Source organism: Castor canadensis, chromosome 12, assembly GCF_047511655.1.
Source record: "Castor canadensis chromosome 12, mCasCan1.hap1v2, whole genome shotgun sequence".
NCBI lineage: Eukaryota > Metazoa > Chordata > Mammalia > Rodentia > Castoridae > Castor > Castor canadensis.
In genome coordinates, this window is record NC_133397.1 from 115,692,912 (window position 1) to 115,700,820 (window position 7,909).

Genomic DNA, 7,909 nt, shown 5'->3' on the forward strand with positions numbered 1-7,909 from the left:
CATGGAGAACAGCGGTTTTGAAGATTAAATGACACAGTGTCTATGCTAACCTAATGTAGTAATATAAATTGAACTCAAGAAGCTGCCTTTGTGGGGCACTGCTAACAATAAATACTTCAGTTGTTCCAGGGGCATGCTCACTGCTTGGCTTAGAGTAATTTCAGAAGAAATGAGTATTTTTGGTGGTATATTCATGCAGCACGGAGATGGAAAACAGCCAGTTTTGCAGGGTGCAAGAGGCAGGGTGGATTCAGGGTGCTTTGGTTTAAATCTCAGCTCTGCCACACACTATCTGCGTGAGCTGGAATGAGCTATTTAATCTCTGAGCTTAGATTTCTTAACTGTAAAATGAGATAACAGTACTTATTTCTTTTAGGGGTATTATAAAAATTAAAAGTGACACTTATAACTAATACCGTGCTTGCTAGCTCTGAAGGTGTTAGTTTTTTGTTTATTTAGCAGAATGAGCTATTTCCTACTCCCATTGCTAATGAGTGTGGGCATTGTATGCACTTGGGTTTCCAAAGTACACCACACACTCTGTGTTTTACAAGTAATAATATCAGTAACGAACATTCAGTACATGTTTTTTAGTGGAAAGAACCACAGTAGCTTTCTATACTTTTGTTTCATTTATCTTAACAGCCCTTCAAAGTAGGGCTTAGTATTGTCTCCAGTTTGCATTTCAGGAAAGGAGAACCAGAGAGGTCAGTCAGTTAGGCATTAGAGAGGTCAAAATTTGAATTTCACCTGGCCAACCTACTGGACCGTTAAAAATTCCCAGATATGCTGGGTGCCAGTGGGTTATGCCTGTAATCCTATCTACTAAGGAGGCAGAGCTCAGGAGGATCACAGTAGAGAGCCACCCAGGTGAATAGTTCCCTGAGACCCTATCTCAAAAAACTCATCACAAAAACAGGCTGGCAGAGTGGCTTCAGGTATAAGCCCTGGGTTCAAACGCCAGTACCTCAAGAAAAGAAATTCGTACATATATGCACATGAGAATTTATTATCTGCTTTGAGCACTATTACTTCCACTGTAGGTAAAGATGTAAATGGAAGCTGCATTTAAATGTGTGCTATGTATTTCATACTTGTCCTGTTCAACTTAGAGTTTGACTGAAGATAACATATTATCCACTAGATCTTGCACAACCAAAGACAATTTTTCATTATTGCCACTGTATAGCTACTATCTCACTTATAGTAGTATAGCCTGTGTATCACTGTAGCTAAAAATAGTTATTAGAATTTGGAAGATTGTCCTTTTTTGTATTGAATTTTAAATCATTTTCAATTAAATATGTGACAAGTTTAATGAGCAATGGAAATGTTATCCTACACATGATACAAATGATAAAATAATTATTATTAGGTTACAGTTGACAGTATTTCAAGTTGATTTATGAGTCATTTAAAACTGTTAGCAGTTAGTAAAACACAATATTTGAGAATAGTCAGTTCTTTCCTGTGAAGCTGAGATACATAAGACATTGCTTACAACTCAGAAGGAGGTAAAACTTTCATTTCAGATTATCTGATTATTATTTCTTTTGTTTTGATGGGGAATCGATATGGGAGGTAGATGGAATTTCCATTACCTCATTGATGAGGACCGAAATCCGGCCTGTTGTGGAAATACCTGTTGGCTAGTACTTGTGCTTGAACATGCAGCACACCATTGAATCATCTACAAATCCTACTGCTGATGTGTTGCATGGTTTGTGTGTCTCATTTTGAATGTGCAAAATATTTGATATTTCCAAAGGGAGGATTTCAATTGTGTCAATACTTTATGTCACATATGTTAGTATTTTTTGATATTCTCATGTGCAAACTGCTTCATTGCTAGTGATTTCCTAGCAAGCTGCTGGGCCCTGAACTCATCTTGAGAGTACAAATACCAAATGATACAGCACTTTCATCTACATACATTTTGTAGTTGAGTGATGGAGACAGAGATGCTCCAAACATTAAATACAGCTTAATCATCTAGCACTATAGTGTCCCTGGAAAGGCCACATTAGGGAAGTCTCCTTTTTTTCCTGGTAAGTACATTTACAATCATTACATTTTCTTGACAGATTGTTCCCTTTATCAACATGAAGTGACCTTCTTTGTATCTTTTGACTAATTTGGACATCTTCTTTGTCATATATGAGTATAGGTATTCCTACTTGCTTTGGGCTTCATTTGCTTGGAAAATCTTATTCCCTCCTGTCACTGTAACTTGTGTTTGTCTTTGCCGTTGAGGTTCATTTCTTGTAGGCAGCTAATGACTGGGACTTGTTTTTGAATGCAGTGCTCCAGTCCATGTCTTTTGATTGGACAATTGAACACTACCTTTTACAGTTAATAAAATGTGTGTAGTATCCTGCCATTTTTGTTGTTTTTGTAGTGTTTGATTTTTTTCCTAGTTCTTAGTTGCTTATATCTAGTTGTGTAGTGACTGACATTTCTTCTTCCCCATATTTTATGGTTGCATTTCTCTTCCTCTTCTGTGTGTGTATCATCTGAAGTGCTGTGCTAGTGGTTGTGAATTCCTTTATGTTTAGCATGGAAGGTTTTCTTTCAGCTTCACTTGTGAAAGATCGTTTTGCTGGATATAGTAATGTAGGTTGGCAGCCATTTATGTCGGGCTTGAAATAAATCATTCCATGATCTCCTTGCCTTTTTAGAAATCTGTGTTACTCTGATGAATTTGATGTTATAGGTGACTTGGTGTCTCTCTCTTGTGGCTTTCAATGTTCTTTCTTTGTTTCATATACCAAAAGTTTTAGCTAAAATATCCCTTGGAAAGGATCTTTTCTGGTCTTTCTATTTGGATTCTTAAATCCTCCTGTACCTGGATGACCATCTCTTTCTCAAGGTTTGGGAAGTTTTTGTGTATGACTTTATTAATATGTTGTCTTTGCTTTTAGCTTGCATCTCTTCTTCTTCTGTGATCATGATTGATAAGTTTGCTTTTTTAATGGTATCCCACAGGTTTTACTTGACACATTTATACTTCGGTTTTTTCTTTATCTTCATGTGAAGATTGTTGTAATACACCTACTTTGTTTTCAAGCCCTGATAGTCCGTCCTCAATTTGATCCAGTCTACTGGGGAAGTTTTTATTTGAGTTTTTAAATTTAATTTATTGAGCTTTTCATTTTCACAATTTCAATTTGAGTTTTTTCAGGTTTTCAATATCTTTATTGAATTCCTCTTTCATGTCCTGCACATGTCCACCTTTTTATTTATGTTCTCTTGGTATTTATTCAAGCATTTATTTGTGTGCTCTTTAATTTCTTTGATCATTCTTATAATCATTTAAAAAATTTTTGACATCCTCTACTTCCTTATTGTTAGTGTTTGTTATTTTGAAGTTGTTGAGTTTTGGAGGAGTCATGGTGCCTAATTTTTCATTGTCTTGTATTTTTGTGTTGGGATTTTCACATCTTAGGCCCAGTGTGTGGCTGGAAGTGTTAATTACCTATGGTCTTTTGGTTGAAGTATTCTCAGTGTTCAGGCAGGACAGTGTAGTGACTGGATTGAAGTGATGTTTCTCACCACTGGGTTGGGGGTTTGGTTCTGTAGTGAAGCATTTGCCCTCATGCTTAGTACACTGGACCTGATAGGCAGGCCTGCTCAGTCTGATGTAAACTAACTAGAATCTCTTGTAGAAGAGTTGGTTGTCAGCTTTTGGGCTGCGTTCCTTATAGAAGCTTCCCTTCTAGGTGTACTGGGCCCTGCTGTTGGTTGCAAAGAGCTTTTTTCCTGTGGACTGGGCAGGTTCCCACTTGCTCCAAATTCCCTAATTTATGTCCCCAGGAACAGCAAACATGCAAGCATAGGGTGCCCCCCAAGTGTGTTGGAGAATGTGAGGTGGCAAACAGAGCACTGAGTTCTACACTGACGGGAGGAAAACTGAGGGACCATGGCTCTCTGCCTGCTCATCTCAGTGCTTTCAGACCTCTCTCTACAGTCCACGTTCCTGTAGTGGGGAGGAGCCAGTGGAAACCACATGGAGTTCAGAGGACCTAGGTTCAGGGTTATTAGTTTTGCCCGGCCACAAGCCCTCAGTGAGATGCAGTTCCTGAAGACAGGTCACAAGCACTTTCAGACTCCACATTTCTGCAGGAAGTTGCAGGCCAGGATCACTAGGCTTGAGGAGGCAGGTCCTGCAGGCTGAGTACTACTCCAGTCATGGATCTGGTACTTTATTTCTGCGCTGAGTCTCAGATGAATGGATTCACTCCTCAGCAAGGATGGCAGGGCCTCTGCCAACTCTGCCCTTCACTGCAGAGCTCCCTGCTGCTTGAACTGAGCAGCACCATATCAGAATCTCTTCTTCATGACCTCCTTGTGGCCATCTTCTACCTAGGCACTATGTCAGGTGTCCCAAAGTTCTCTGAGCCTTGCGTGGGCCTGGTTTTCAAGCCCACAGAGTAGTTGATTCAAAATAGGCCTGCCCAAAGTCTCCAGGGTAAAGGGAGCAATAAAATTGCTCTCTCTCTCTCTCTCTCTTTTTTTTTCTGAAACTAGACTTCTGTACCAGAGCAGTCACAATATCACCATATCCAACACTGGGTTTAAGGTTTGTGGGGAAATGTGAGCTCATCATGCAGATAGAATTGCCAGTGTTTTTACTAAGGACATCTGACTTTGTGTTTGTGTCTTCAGCAACCTGTCCATATGCTCAGGGATCTGAGGGTGGAGCTTGGGACTGTTTTTGCTTTTCTCCTTCACTTTTCTGTTTAATGTGGTTTTCAACAGTCCTGTCACCTCTTACCTGATTCCTGATACTCTTCCTTTCTTCATAATACAGTCTCTCCTTTGTTACATGACTCTTCTGATTTGCAGAGTCGCCATGGAGAATACATCTAATTTCCTCTCCTGTCCTCATCATTCTTAAACTACTTTTGCATCTTCTTTTTCTGGAGTATATTTTTTGGGTCTGTTTTTTTCTTTTTCAGTTGAGTTCACTCACATGCTGAATCACATGTTTATTCTGTGCTTAATTTTTCTTCTGTTATATTCAGTATGCTCAACGTATAGGACACCTTCTCAGATACTCTCTCAAACTAAACCGTCTCTTTCCAGTTTGCACATGAATCTCTTGGCCACAGTATGAGTTGGAATGAACTCTTTTTCCTTTGCTCACATGGACCACACAGATCATATTTATTAAAGGACTCCCAGTCACTTGTTAAGGTTTTTTCTAATCCCGTTGAAGGATAGGACACAAAGCAGCCAAGTCTATGGTACATCTGTCAGTATCGCATATCTAAGATGTTCCCCAAAAGCTACAGATAGGACAAAATAAGCATGTTTCCTGATGTCTCTGATTTTTACTACAAAATCATGCTGCTTTCTCAGTAGGAGATACTTGCTACATGTTCAGACCTTTAACACTTATGTTCAGACCTTTAACACTTTCTTGTCTACCATATAAAAATTACAATATGTGATTTTCAAAGTTCTTCAAATCAAATTGATTTTTCAGAGTTCTTCTTTTGCTTTTGAAGTCTCAGAGTTTAGAAACAAAGAATGTGAAGAAGGTGAGCTGTTTAATGGAGATGGTGAAAGAGGGTGGAGTGATTTGTCTGTGGAGAGGAAATGGTGTGATTATTCCCAAGATTCCTCCTGAAATGGCTGCTATAGTCTGGTTATATGAACAGGTAAAACCATATTCCTGTAACATTTATTAACAAGAAAAAGTCATCACATTTTTTAAAAACTCACCTCTGATATAACACAACAAAGGTAAAGAATTGTAGATATTTATATTGAGACATTATAATGTTATATCATTATATTATATGATTAAAATGCTGTTATTTTCTAATACTACTTTAAAAAGAAATTCCTTCTTTTTGGTCTCAACATTTCCTCAATAAAAATTATTTTAGTCTGGTTACTGGTGGCTCATGGCTGTAATCCTAGGAGACTTACATTAAGAGGATCATGATTCGTTGCCAGCCTGGGCCAAAAAGACATATTTCCAGAGACCCGCATCTCCAAAATTACCAAGAGAAATTGAACTAGAGGCATTGCTCATGTGGTAGAGTGCCTCTTTGCAAGTGCAAAGTCCTGAGTTCAAACCTCGGTTCCATCCAAAAAAAAAATCCAGTTATTTTAGGTAATTTGGACATTCAAGGAAACTTCAGAACTTCACAGAAGTATACTAAGCATACTGTATTCTAACAGGAATATGGTTGACTCCAGGGGGACAAAGTGAAGCCCTGGGCAGGGCATGGCTATAGAAACAGACTTGTAGCCCTATCACATTCCAGCTGTATGAACCTAGAAACATTTTCCTGATGCCTCTGAACCTCAGTTGTCTCATTCAGAAGATATGAACAATATCTCCACGATGAGTGGCCTGACACATAGTGAGTGCTCAGTGAACAGTGGTCACAAGTGTTATCTACAGCATAATACAGGATTCTGTAGGAAAAGGATACAGGAGGACTCAAAGTAGATTAAGGGAAATTCTCTTTGAGGGTATATTTACAGTGAAACCTATAGGATTGTAGAACTTTTCTAGTCAAAATCCAAGAAAAGATTGTTCTAGCCAGAAGGAGCAACCTGTTCAAAGCTCTGGAAGTAAAAGAGTAAGGTGTGTTTGACATACCAAGAAAAGCACAGTGTGGCTAGAATGGAGCACCAGGTAGGAAAAAAGTGAGGCTGATCAAGTAGGCTGCCAAAGCCAGGAAGGGGCAAACATGTATGCATGGAGTCTGCAAGGATGAGAGGTAGTGACCCAGGTGCAGGATGAACAAAGTATCAGTGGAGACGAACAAGTGGAAAGACCCAAAGGTATTTAGGAAATAGTGTATGAAAAATGTTGCTGGAATTTTCTGTGGAGCCTAATAGAGGAAGGCATTAAGGACAATGTGAAAGTTTTCAGTTTGTTCATCTGTGGCCATTTATTCTTATGAATGACCTGGACAGTACTGCCATGTCACACATCTAGTTTTTGGGGTGTCTTCTCTACCCTCATACCTTCCTTGTGTGTTCTCTGTTTATCATGTGATCAAAGTCCAATCCCCTTGTTGTGTTTGCCCTTGATCTAATGTTCGCATATGAGGGAGAACATACAATTTTTTGTCTTTTGGGCCAGGCTAACCTCACTCAGAATGTGTTCTCCAATTCCATCCATTTACCAGTGATTGATAAGTATTCATTCTTCTTCATGGCTGCATAAAAACCACACTTTCTTAATCCATTTAAGAAATCCATTTTCGTCAGTAGTGGGGCATCTTGGCTATTTCCATAACTTGGCTATTGTGAATAGTGCTGGAATAAACATGGGTGTGCAGGTGCCTCTGGAGTAAACTGTGTCACAGTCTTTTGGGTATATCCCCAAGAGTGGCATTGCTGGATCATATGGTAGATCAATGTTTAGATTTTTAAGTAGCCTCCAAATTTTTTTCCAGAGTGGTTGTACTAGTTTACATTCCCACCAGCAGTGTAAGAGGGTTCCTTTTTCCCCGCATCCTTGCCAACACCTGTTGTTAGTGGTGTTTCTAATGATGGCTATTCTAACAGGGGTGAGGTGGAATCACAGTTTGCTTTTAATTTGCATTTCCTTTATTGCTAGAGATGGTGAGCATTTTTTCATATGTTTTTTGGCCATTTGAATTTCTTCTTTTGAGAAAGTTCTGTTTAGTTCTCTTGCCCATTTCTTTATTGGTTCATTAATTTTGGGAGAATTGAGTTTTTTAAGTTCCCTATATATTCTGGTTATCAGTCCTTCATCTGATGTGTAGGTGGCAAATATTTTCTCCCACTCTGTGGATGGTTTCTACAGTTTAGGTACCATTTCTTTTGTTGAACAGAAGCTTTTTAGTTTTATGAAGTCCCATTTATCTATGCTATCTCTTAGGTGCTGAGCTGCTGGGGTTCCATTGAGAAACTTCTT